The following is a 13,660-nucleotide window of genomic DNA, read 5'->3' on the forward strand; positions in this document are numbered from 1 at the left end:
GTCTTTTCTTAAGAAAAAGAATTATTCATTTTACTTTGAAGAGTTAGAGAGAGAGAAAAAGAGAGAGGGAGACAGAGAGAGATCTTCTATCCACTGGTTCACTCCTCAAATGGCCTCAATGGCCAAAGCTGTGCTGGTCCAAAGCCAGGAACCAGGAGCTTCCTCTGGGTGTCCCACATGGGCGCAGGGACCCAAGCACTTGGGCCATCTTCTGCCACCTTCCCAGGTGCATTAGCAGGGAGCTGGATCAGAAGTGGAGCAGCCGGGACTCAAACTGGCACACATTTGGGATGCCGGTGCCGCAGGCAGCGGCTTTACCCGTTATGCCACAGCGCTGTCTCCAAAATCCGTGTCTTCAAGTGAATCCATGTACACATTTTGAGGCACGACAAAAGACTCTTGTCTGTTAGTGCAGAAACCTCATTCTGTGTGGAAGGAAACTAGGGGGACCTCCTGCGCCCTCCTCTGTTAGCTTGGCAAATGAACTCACGATGAAAGTTCAGACGCCACCCGATGAATGACTGAGACTCCCCAGCGTACACAGAACCTGACAGGTGATCAGAAGAGTAGGACCGGCCTCTGGCCAGGCTTCCAGATTGTACGCACAGAAACAGAGAGCATGCTGGACTCTTCCGGCAGACGGCCCTCCTCCCTCTCGGTAACACGTGTTTCCATTGGCAGATGGTCCGATCCATCCAGATGGACTTCGGCTTCCTCCGACAGCTGCTGCAGTTGAGGTTTGAGGACCAGCTGAAGGAGCAGTCTCTAAACCTCTTCAACATTCTGCACGACAGGATCCTGGAAGTGGAAAAGCACTACCAGCAGGTAGACCCCCGCTTTGCCTGCACCCGCGCGGGCCTTGTGCGCGGCCGCCTGGCACTGCCACTCGCAATTTAGCAGGGCGATTTCATCCGTGTAAGTGGCGCCCCAGACAGTAGCTAATGCGCGTGGCTTTCCTGCGTCAGGAACTTCTCTACGTGCCTTGTGTAGGAGCTCATTTAATCCTCACGCCGACCTGATAGCGTAGGTCTATTTCTCCCGATTTCAGGAGGGCTGACCAGCTCGCTCAAGGCCACCATTTAGGAAGTAGCAGGGCTCCGTTTCCAGCCCACACTGCCTGGTGCTTGGAGTTCTCGCTCTGACCCCACGGTTCTGGCTCTATAGGAGCCAAAGACACTAAAACAGCCACTTCAAGCAATTTCCTATCATTTGTTCAGGGTAGCACACTCGCCTGTTGCTAGGAACAGGCATCACTATTACTTCTGTGCTAACAATAACAAATTCCCTTATCTAAGGCTTATCGCCTGGTATGATTGGTTTTCATCATGACTATGTGTATGGCAGACTGTACTGTATCCCATAAACATGCACACGTGTTACATGTTAATCCAAAACAACAAACAACAACAACAACAACATCCCTCATTTTCTTGTTGGCCACACCACTCTAGGAACTATGCTAAGCTTTTTAAATATTTTTGCTCTCTAAATTCCCTCAACATCCTAAACTGGAAATTCTGTTTTCCTTGATCCATAGAGAAGGAAACAGTTTGCCAGCGGGAAGTCAGGTGGCCGTCGGGGCCCGAGGACACTGGCATTGGCTTACATTCAATGTTGTCTGGCCTTCAGGATGGAATCCAAATTGATACCGGTCTCAGGGGCATTAAAAACACACTGTCTTTCCTGGTTATCCTCAGCAGATCAACCAGCGTATTGGATTCATGATTCTTGCTTGCCGATTGGCCACTGTATATAGAGTTCTTCTGAGCATATCCCATGGCAGAAGTACCAGGGCCAGGGGAAGAGAAAGAATCAGAAGCAGACGCCACTGCTGTTCAAAAAGCCCTAGGAGGACACAGGGAGACTTGAGCTGTGTGTGAATGAAGTGTTCGGATGACCCGGGCTGATGGTGTGCCTTGGCCTCCCTGTTACTTTGGGTGGAGCCCGTGGAGAATCTGAGCTGCCCGAGCTGCTGTGAGGAGGAAGCTCTCAGAGCTCGTGCCGAGTGGGCTGCTGGTTTTTCCACGGGAAGTCCCCCCCAGTGCACGTGAGTGGCGTTGGAAACGCGCCCTGGTGCTAACCCTCTGTCCTTGTGGCTTGCAGAACGAGGACAACATGAGGAAGTGCTTCTACCAGCAGCTGGCCGACGCCATCGCCGTCATCAGAGGGTCCTACCAGGTGGGGCGAAGCTGGCTTTGGGGTCTGGGGCGCTCACCTTGGACTCCGGGGCTGGGCTCTCCACTCCGAAGATCCGTTTCCTCTCAGGGGGTCGGGCCTCCCACAGTTCACTCTCACACCAGGTTCACCAGAGTAACACTTTGTGCTGCGGGATTCTGCTTCCCCCCAAAGTGGAAAATTCCTTCTGGTGCCCGAGGCCCCCGGGCAGGTACCTGTGTACCGCAGAGCAGGACTGGGGGGGAGGCAGTGGCGTGGAGTCCGTGAGATCTGTGGACTCCGCGGAGGGACTTTTCTGTCGGCCACATGTGCGCCTGTTGGCGGGCTGCACAGGCATGGTGTAGTTAGCAGGGTTTACGGGAACACCTCGGTTACTCCTGCAGGGTGCTTTGGGAAGGCTTCAAGGAGGAGGTGATGGTTGTGCTGAGTTTTCTTTTTTCTTTTTTAATTTAGAAGGTTTTTTAAAAGATTATTTATTTGAAGAACTACACACACACACACACACACACAGAGAGAGAGAGAGAGAGAGAGAGAGAGAGAGAGACTCTTCCATCCGCTGGCTTACTCTGCCTACAATGGCCAGAGCAGAGTCAAGGCAAAGTCAGGAGCCAGAAGCTCCTCCGGGTCTCCCACATGGATGGAGGGGCCCAGGGACTTGGGCCATCTTCTGCTGCTTTCCCAGGCCACAGCAGGGAGCTGGATCAGAAGAGGAGCAGCCGGGACACAAACGGGTGCCCTTATGGATGCCACATTTCTATTATCTTCAACACCATGATGCCGGCCTCTGGGCTGAGTTTTACAGCTAATAACTCAGCGGGTGGAGAGGGATAGAAGGGGATTCTATGCAGAGTGTTTAGCACGCATGGGTCAGGATGTTTCTGGCGGCAAACGATGAAAACCTAACTTACACTGCCATCAGCTACAGAAGGGAGGTCATGAGTGTGCGTGACTGGAAAGTGTGGATTGATTGATGACTTCAGGAAGGGCAGGATCTAGGTGCTCAGATAATAGCACCGACAAATCGTCACACCTGCTTCTGCCTCCCGCTCCGACGGCTTCCCTGCCAAGCAGACTGTGTCCACACAGTGACAAACTCGGCCAGGGTGTCTCTTCTCAGTCAGGAGTTCCTCTTGGCACCCCGGTCTGACCCTGACCCGCCCTTGTTGTTGTGTGCCCTCCTCATGCCAGCCAGAGTCACAGGCCCGGCCAGGGAGGTGGTGCTGGTGCGGGGCAGGGACTTATGCAAATGGAGAGGGAGGCCCTGTTACCTGGAGGAGCAGTGCTGGTTAGGTAGAAGCCGATAGGCGTTGGAAAGAGCAGGTAGGACCTGGCCAGAGCATTGCCAGGTGTCACCTTGCCCAGTACACCGGCCACTACCGGCTGTGGCTGTGCAAATTTGCCGGATGGCAGCACTTCAGTGTCGGTGTGGCTCACCCAGTGCCCATGTCAGTGCCCCCGCTGTCTCTCCGTGCTCTCGCTAGTTAGACCTGAGGCCAGTGCTTGCTCTCTCTGGCTCTCCAGAGAGTGGTGCCCGAGGATCAAGTCCAAGTGTCTTGTCTGGCTTCCCCCCAACGGGTAAGCATTCAAAGCCGGCGCCAGGATCTTCGCTGTGTAGCTGAAGTGTTGTTAAGCAGAAAGAGGGCAGGAGAGCAGGTGGGCATTACCTGCGGCCACTGTGGGTGGTGGCAAGGGCAGAGGGCAGGGGGCAGGAGAGGAGGTAGGAAGCCCCGCCCCACAGTCAAAGGATGAAGGAGACAGATGGCCACAGCCTGTGGGGCTGGCTGTTAAAAAAACCAGCTGTGAGAAAAAGGAAAAAGGAAAAGACCATTTTGAAACCACTAGAGAAATGGTTATTGTGGAACGAGCTGTGTATGAATTTTGTTAGCTGTGACGCTGGCATTGTGACGGATGTAAGAAAATGTCCCTAATTATAAGATGTGCACCTTGAGAGGCGTCGGAATCAGTGGCGTGATGTGGAGGACAGCCTCTGAGATACTTCAGCCCAAACGTGGAGGATTAGTGTGTGGCCAGCCATTCTTTCTGTCTTGCCGTCTGTTTCAACATCTTTGTCGTTAAAAAAAGTAGTCATGTTTGAAAAATGTGTTAGCTCTTCAATTCTTTTTATATAAACAAATATAAGTGTGTATTTGGTGTTTAAAAATCTCCATAAACTTCCCTTTCTAGGGTCGAAAAAGTGCCAGCTGTCATTTGTGGTGTGTCACAGTGTTGAGTTTCGGGATTTTTGAATGAACTCATGTGGAACTCTTCGAGGCCTGAAATGAGGGGGATTTCTTCTTGTAAAGTTTTGTTAGTTTTTATTTATTTAAAAGGCAGCGAGAGAGAGAGAGAGAGAGAGAGAGAGAGAGATTTTTCTGTGTGCTAGTTTCCTCCCCAAATACCTGAACAGCTGGGGCTGGGCCAGGATGAAGCCAGGAACCTGAAACTGGGTCTCCCACGCAGGCGGAGGGACCCAAATGCTTGAGGCACAACCTGCTGCCTCCCGGGCTGTGCGTTAGCAGGAAGCTGGATCCAAAGCGCAGCCGGGACTTGGACCCAGCTTAGTGTGAGATGTGGGCATCCCAAGTGCAACTCACACCCTGAGCCACAACGCCCAACAGGGAGGGGGCTCTTTGAAGACAACTCACGTTTGCTTCAGTGAGACTCCTGGGTGTGTGATTTCTGTAACCTAATTCAGGTTACTGTTTAGACATGTGTGGGTTTGTGGGCTGCATACTCCATGGGCCATCTCCCGTTCCCCCTCTTCCCGGTATGTAGAGCCAGTTTCTAGATAGAAGCCACTCCCGGTGCAGGGGGTAGGAGTGGGTGCCACGTTCATTCTCACACTGGAAGGCTGGCCCTGGCCCTGGTGCCCTGAGTTGTTTAGCACTGCTGCTGGGAGGCGGACCTCAGCCTGGTCTATTCTCTGCGCCCTGGGTAGAGTTTAAGCTGCAGATCGGAACCCCCTGGCTTAGCAGTGCCGTGGAAGTGCAGGCCCGTGCGGGAGTGCCGCATACTCCTCCAGGCTCACCTGTCAGCTCGCAGACACGTTCAGTACGCATCGTCTGGCGTGCACATTGGTTACAGTGGAAGGCAGGGTCCCGTGATGCTACACACCAGTTGCTATGACATTGATTTGTTTGTAATGTGTAGAAGATGCCCAAGCATGTGGCAGCATAGTAAAGATCACACACACACACACACACACACACCGTGTCACTTTTTTTTTTTTAAAGATTTATTTATTTATTTGAAAGTCAGCGTTACACAGAGAGAGGAGAGACAGAGAGAGGTCTTCCATCCGATGGTTCACTCCCCAATTGGCTGGAACAGCCGGAGCTGGGCCGATCTGAAGCCAGGAGCCAGGAGCCTCCTCCAGGTCTCCCACGTGGGTGCAGGGGCCCAAGGACTTGGGCCATCTTCTACTGCTTTCCCAGGCCATAGCGGAGAGCTGGATCAGAAGAGGAGCAGCCGGGACTAGAACCAGCACCCACGTGGGATGCCGGTGCCACAGGCCAGGGCAGTACCCCACTGCGCCACAGCGCCGGCCCCAGTATCCCTTCTTTATGTACACTATCCATACTTCTAGGAGTAGAAATCCCTGACAGCATCACGTTCTTGGTATGCATTAGTTTCTCATAAACACGCGCTGGTTAACTACATTCAACCACAAGTGGATTAATTGTAGCTACTTGGCCTTATCTGATGAAAAACTTGTTTATAGTTTACTAGAGTCATTATTTAAATCTTCACCCTGGCATGTTGGCATAGCTGTGACCCCTGACCCCCGGCAGCCCTCCCCATCCTGGCCACCCAGTTGTTAAGGCTCAGTCATAACAAAGAGCAGAGTTAAACAGCTCCTTGCCCTGCAGGTTTTGCCGAGGGCATGCGTGAACGCCTCGCTTCTGCCCTCTGCTGGCCAGTTCAGGGAACAGCGCCTTTTTAAAAACCAGCTTTGGGCACATTTCTAACTTTTAAAACTATTGCTTGTGTGGTATTTTAGTATCCCATTTACAGGTAGAGGAAAATATTTTTTGAAAAATTGCATCTTATGTAGCTAATTGGTTCTGGAAATGGTTTAGGCAAGATTCATATAAAAATATTCTGGGGTATTGCAGACACCCAGGGATTCCGTAGAGAGATTTAGGCACTCTTAGAGTGGACGAGCAAAGCTTAGGCAATGCCATCAGTAGCTTTCAAGCTAACATGCAGTTTTTTTGCACATCATTCTTGGCACGTATGCCTTTTCCATTGGCTTGTGGCGTTTCTGTCCTATAACTGTGAGTTGTATTTCTAGGCTACCCGTGCTATTTTGTGGCTCTGTGTTGCTTTTTTGTGTAAAAATGTTGAGGGTTATAATGTGTTTTAGATTATCCATCTATTTAAGAGGCAGACACGAGAACAAGCTCCCATCTGCTGGTTCACTTTCCGGATGCCCCAACACCAACAAGAGCTGGGGCGGAGCTGGTCTGGGCCAGGCCGTAGCCAGGAGCTGGGCCTCCGTCTGGATCTCCCACCTAGGAGTCAGGAGCCCGATTCTGGAACCATCACTGGTGCCTCCCAGGACCTACACTGGCAGGGAGCTGGAGTGACGAGTTCGAGTCAGGCATCAAACCTGGGTACTCTTTTTTTTTTTTTTTTGACAGGCAGAGTGGACAGTAGAGGGAGACAGAGAGAAAGGTCTTCCTTTTTGCCGTTGGTTCACCCTCCAGTGGCCGCCGCGGTAGGCACGCTGCGGCCGGCGCACCGCGCTGATCCGATGGCAGGAGCCAGGTGCTTCTCCTGGTCTCCCATGGGGTGCAGGGCCCAAGCACTTGGGCCATCCTCCACTGCACTCCCTGGCCACAGCAGAGAGCTGGCCTGGAAGAGGGGCAACCGGGATAGAATCCGGCACCCCAGCCGGGACTAGAACCTGGTGTGCCGGTGCCACAAGGCAGAGGATTAGCCTAGTGAGCCGCGGCGCCGGCCCAAACCTGGGTACTCTTATGTGATACATATGCACTACACCCAGTGTCTATCCTTATAATACAGTCTTTTTAATGGGGAAAAAGATCTTCATAGAACACCAATAAATATAGAGTGATAAAGTTAGAACATCGGCATTTTACAAACTTCACAGTGGTGAGTGATTTAGGCAGAATTAATAAGCATTAAAAGCCTTGGTGAATATAATACATTTTCATATCTAGTAAGCTTAGGTCTTTTCTCATTAAATCTTTCTCAAAATTTTCTCCCCTTTTTAATGCTTCCAGATAGATTTCAAAATAATTGGCCTCTGTTTTCTTTTGCATTTTTACCAAACTTTGGTTAAAAATTTATTCATGAATTTTAGCAGAAACCATACCCTCTATATCTTTCGTTTTCTTTACCAAGAGTATCTCCTATTTCTTGATTCAGTTATGTCTTACTTTATGGGTTTCGGTTAAGTTTTATAGTTTTAGTCATGTTGGTTGTATGCATTTCTCATTTAACTCAGTTATTCCTAAATATCATATTTTATTTCTTTAGAAAATGTAATCTCATGTTATATTTTAAATGTCTACTGTTAGTATATGTTGAAATTTTTTTAGCAGTTTTATTGAGATAGGATTTCTAGAGCATAAAAGTCACCACTGAAAGTGTGCAGCCTAATGGCTTCTAGAAGGTTTACAGGGTTGTGCAACCATCACTGTCATGTAATTTTCGAATTTTCTGTCACCCCAAGGAGAACCCTTAACCCACTGGGAGCCACTCCCCACTCCTCTCTTCTCTTCCCACGGTCCACGTCTCTGGCAACAGCTAATCTCTCTCAACAGCTTGCCTTTCTGCACGTTCTGTCTAGGTGCACCGCACTCTCTGTGCTCTTTTCTTATTGACTTGTTTTACTTAGCACACTGGTTCTTACGTGAAACCAATGGTTGTCATAAATACAGTAGCCCTTCACCGTATTGAGGGATTAGTGGATCTAATTTTTTACTGTTCTTAGTCGATTAATTTGTATTTTCTTTCTGTCCATTTATTTCTGAAAGAGAGACAGACACAGAGAGAGTGCTTCTCTTGATTCGTTCCCCAGTTGTGCACAACAGCCAGGAACGGGCCAGCCCAAAGCCAGGAGCCAGGAAGGAACTCAGCCCAGGTCTCCCAGGTGGGTGGCAGGGACCCCAGGACTTGGGCCGTCACTGCCCCTCCCAGGGTGTGCGTGAACAGGCAGCAGAAATTGGAAATGAAACAAGGACGCCAACCCAGGCACTCCAGTATGGGATGTGGGGGTCCCGACTGCCATTAACTGCTGTGTCACCCCCACTCCCATTTATATGCTCTGAGTTCACGCATGTCCTAGCTGGAGATTACGGTATTCCTGTCTTTATTTCTCAGATGTTTGTCTCTTTTTTATGCTGGTCTGAAGTTGCCAAATAACATTAAATAGAGTCAGGCTGCTGATCCTTCCTTCGCTGTTAGTGGACTTGACGAGAATCCCCAATCGTTAAGTGCAGTCACGGCGTTTGGCGTGAGATAGCCTGTTGGGTCCTTGCGTTGATGGAGAGTAGGGTGGGAGGAGGGTCTGACCGGTTAGTCCTCCAGGGTGGGCTGCTGAGTGCAGATGCAGTTAGCTGAGTGTCCTGGTGCGCAGGGCAAACAGGCAAACGTGGAAGGCGTGCCTGGGGCAGGCGAGAGGACATGGCCAGGGACGCCCAGCTCCCACCGCAGAGCGCATGGCTTCGAGTTCCCATTCCTGCTTCCTGGGAGATGGCAGGTGACAGCTCCAGTGCTTGGACCTGGACTGAGTGCTTAGCTCCCAGTTTAGACCTGGTGCAGCCCTGGTCATTGTGGGCGTGAGCCAGCAGATGGAATCTCTGTCTCTCTCTCCCCTCCCCCAGTATCTCCCTACCTCTGAAATAAATCAAGCAAGCAAGTAAGTAAATAAGTATTTTTTAAAATAAATAAGTTTAAAAATAGAATTCATGCCTTTGGGGAAAGCAAAAATCACATTAGGGGGGCTGGCGTTGTGGCAGAGCAGGTAAAGCCACTGCCTGGGATGCAGGCATCCCAGACGGGCACCGGTTCATGTGCCGGCTGCTCACCTTCTAATCCAGCTCCCTGCTCATGGCCTGGGAAAGGCAGCAGAAGATGGCCCAAGTGCTTAGCCCAAACTGGAGCATCTCTTCCCTTACCTCTGCCCTTCCTCCCAAGCCCCTGGTCTCACGTGGTAGTGTCCTGATCGCCCTGTCTGCCCAGCTAGAAACCTCCAAGCCACAGCTTGTGCTGGACACACTCTGCTTGCTTCTTTCAAAGGCAGACAGACAGACAGCTCCCGTCTGCTGGTTCACTGCCCAAATGCCCACAACAGCCTGGTTTGGGCCAGGTCAAAACTGGAAGCCTGAAACTAGGAACTCCATCCCGATCACCTGTGTGGGCAGCCAAGACCCCACATCTTGGCGCGACCTGCTGTCCCCAGGGTGTGTGTTAGCGGGAACTGGGACTTGAGGCCAGGCACTCCAGTATGGGATCCAGGCGTCTCACGCGGTGGCTTAACTGCTGGGCCACTTGCCTGCCCTTTGGACAGGCCCTGAAGGTGGCCCAGGACCCTGGTCTGGTGTGCGTGAGCCTCTCCCCCACCTCCCTCGGTGAGAGCGGGACGTGGAGCTGACCTGCAGAACTGATAGGCAGCAGGGACACCAAGTCGAGCCTTTGTGTTCAAGGGACCACCGTTTTTTAACCTCCCCAGTCCACCTCTTGTTCTCTTGCTCTGAGCCAGTTCCAGGTCAGCCTCACTCCCCTGGTTGCCTTCTTATGCCTGCAGGTCTTCAGGGAGTCCATCGTGCGCCCAGCATCTGCCTGGTCTTCCAAAACCCCAGTCCAGTCTCACCCCTTCCCTATTTAAAACCCTTCAGCGTTTCTTCCCTGCCCATGGAGGTCTCACTCCACGCGTTCCTTGCTGTTTCTCTCCTGGCCGAGGGCTGCCCGCTTCCCTGCTAGGCTGCCCCCTTCCCACGCCGCTGCTCCCGTTGGGCAGGAGTGGATCTTCTCAGGCCAGGGAGCCTGGCACATCAATGGGTCTTTGAAGTTCGTTGGATCCAGGGCTGAACATGACCAGGGGAGGAGCCAAGAGAACTTGGCCCGTCCCCTGCACTGGAAATCGTCCCCTGCACTGGAAAGCGGAGATGAGTCCCCGTGGGAGTTCCCCAGAGCAAGGGCAGTGGCAGCCTTAGCTGCACTCTCTCTCGGTCATTGTCCTTGGACGGAAGTTGTCCTTAATGTAGCGGTCAAGAGAGAAGCGTGGCCATTATGGCGGGGCATGCACCGGCGGCTGCCTGGTTCTTCCTGCTGGTCAGGAAGCTCCGCACAGAAGGATGATGGCTGCTGGGGAAGATAGAGGGAGTGGGCGCCATGGCGGGTGTGGCCACGTGGAGGCAGCGCCTTGACACGGCTACACAGCAGGAGTTCTGGAGGAGGAGGTGAGGGGGTGCGGGTGGAGGGATCTGTGTTCTCCCAGAGACCGCAGAGAGCAGGCGTGGTCTCACGAGACACTGGACTCGGGAGTTTGGAGGAGAAACCTCACTGGGGTGTCTGCGAGACTCCATAGAGAACGTCCCTCTTCCCACAAAGGCTCCGGGCCATCGCAAGCCAGGGAGGCTGAAGGGAGACCACCTGTTCTGCTGGCAGGGTTGGCGCTGGAGAAGGTGCCGGCCGCGCGACGGCAGATCCCCCGTCGGCAGCGCCTGGGGCGGGTCTTCTCCTTGGCCAGGGCCGGCCCTGTTCTCCCACACCACCTGCCCCCGGGTGGAGCAGGGAGGCAGGAGCCGTTCCTTTAGGGAGCGCCCTTTAGGGCGTCACTCTGCACCAGAGGGAATGGCTTTCCCTGCGGGTTCTCTTCTGGCACACAGAACTTAAGTGTGGGGGCTGCAATCCGCCAGGGGCTTGTCACTGCCACTTCAAGACCACCCACTGCCCTTCTGGGGACCCCAGGGACTCTGCATCAGGTTAGAAGACGGTGTTGTTCACGTCCAGGGCCAAGGGCACTGTGATAGGTAGTCATAGGTCTCAACTCAGTGCACCAGTGGGCACCTGGGTAGCTGCTGAAGTGTGATTTGCTGTTGGATCAGCGCGCTGAGTAAGACAGGTGGGCCCTTGCCTGCTGTGGGCAGGCCCTGTCCAGTTGACTGAGGGCCTGGAAAGTAGAAAAAGGGAGGCTGCTCGCTCTCTCCTCCCCACCTGTCTTCCAGAGCTGGGACTTGTATCTCTTCCTCTCCAAGCACACCAGCACTCCAGGTTCCGGCCGTTGGGCTCTTGGACTTGCACCAGCAGCCGCTCAGGTGCTCGGGCCTCAGGTCTTGGACTGAGAGTGACACCATCGGCTCCCCTACTTCTCAGGCCTTTGTCCTTGAACTAAGCCACGCCCTGGACTTGCTCAGTCTCCAGTTTGAGGGAGCATTCTGTGGGACTTCTCAGCCTCCACAATGATTACACGAGCCAGTTCCCCGAGATGTCTGCAGCTGCATTTATACCCCCATCCACCTGCCCCTCTGCCGTTAAATCTACACCTGCCCCCACATCTTCATCCACATCTGTGCTCACTTCTACAGCCACTCCTGCCCCCACACCTTCATCTACACCTGTGCTCACTTCTACAGCCACACCTGCCCCCACACCTTCATCCACACCTGTGCTCACTTCTACAGCCACACCTGCCCCTACACCTTCATCCACAGCTGTGCTCACTTCTACAGCCACACCTGCCCCCACACCTTCATCTACAGCTGTGCTCACTTCTACAGCCACACCTGCCCCCACACCTTCATCTACACCTGTGCTCACTTCTACGGCCACACCTGCCCCCACACCTTCATCTACATCTGTGCTCACTTCTACAGCCACACCTGCCCCCACACCATCATCCACACCTGTGCTCACTTCTACAGCCACACCTGCCCCCACACCTTCATCTACACCTGTGCTCACTTCTACAGCCACACCTGCCCCCACACCTTCATCTACAGCTGTGCTCACTTCTACAGCCACACCTGCCCCACACCTTCATCTACAGCTGTGCTCACTTCTACAGCCACACCTGCCCCCACACCTTCATCTACACCTGTGCTCACTTCTACAGCCACACCTGCCCCACACCTTCATCTACACCTGTGCTCACTTCTACAGCCACACCTGCTCCCACACCTTCATCTACACCTGTGCTCACTTCTACAGCCACACCTGCCCCCACACCTTCATCTACAGCTGTGCTCACTTCTACAGCCACACCTGCCCCCACACCTTCATCTACAGCTGTGCTCACTTCTACAGCCACACCTGCCCCCACACCTTCATCTACACCTGTGCTCACTTCTACAGCCACACCTGCCCCCACACCTTCATCCACACCTGTGCTCACTTCTACAGCCACACCTGCCCCCACACCTTCATCTGCACCTGTGCTCACTTCTACAGCCACACCTGCCCCCACACCTTCATCTGCACCTGTGCTCACTTCTACAGCCACACCTGCCCCCACACCTTCATCCGCACCTGTGCTCACTTCTACAGCCACACCTGCCCCCACACCTTCATCCACACCTGTGCTCACTTCTACAGCCACACCTGCCCCCACACCTTCATCCACACCTGTGCTCACTTCTACAGCCACACCTGCCCCCACACCTTCATCCACACCTGTGCTCACTTCTACAGCCACACCTGCCCCACACCTTCATCCACACCTGTGCTCACTTCTACAGCCACACCTGCCCCCACACCTTCATCCACACCTGTGCTCACTTCTACAGCCACACCTGCCCCCACACCTTCATCTACACCTGTGCTCACTTCTACAGCCACACCTGCCCCACACCTTCATCCACACCTGTGCTCACTTCTACAGCCACACCTGCCCCCACACCTTCATCTACACCTGTGCTCACTTCTACAGCCACACCTGCCCCCACACCTTCATCCACACCTGTGCTCACTTCTACAGCCACACCTGCCCCACACCTTCATCTACAGCTGTGCTCACTTCTACAGCCACACCTGCCCCCACACCTTCATCCACAGCTGTGCTCACTTCTACAGCCACACCTGCCCCCACACCTTCATCTACAGCTGTGCTCACTTCTACAGCCACACCTGCCCCACACCTTCATCTACACCTGTGCTCACTTCTACAGCCACACCTGCCCCACACCTTCATCCACACCTGTGCTCACTTCTACAGCCACACCTGCCCCACACCTTCATCTACAGCTGTGCTCACTTCTACAGGTACACCTGCCCCCACACCTTCATCCACACCTGTGCTCACTTCTACAGCCACACCTGCCCCACACCTTCATCCACACCTGTGCTCACTTCTACAGCCACACCTGCCCCCACACCTTCATCTACAGCTGTGCTCACTTCTACAGCCACACCTGCCCCACACCTTCATCCACACCTGTGCTCACTTCTACAGCCACACCTGCCCCCACACCTTCATCCACACCTGTGCTCACTTCTACAGCCACACCTGCCCCCA

Source organism: Lepus europaeus, chromosome 14 (assembly GCF_033115175.1).
Source record: "Lepus europaeus isolate LE1 chromosome 14, mLepTim1.pri, whole genome shotgun sequence".
Taxonomy (NCBI): Eukaryota; Metazoa; Chordata; class Mammalia; order Lagomorpha; family Leporidae; genus Lepus; species Lepus europaeus.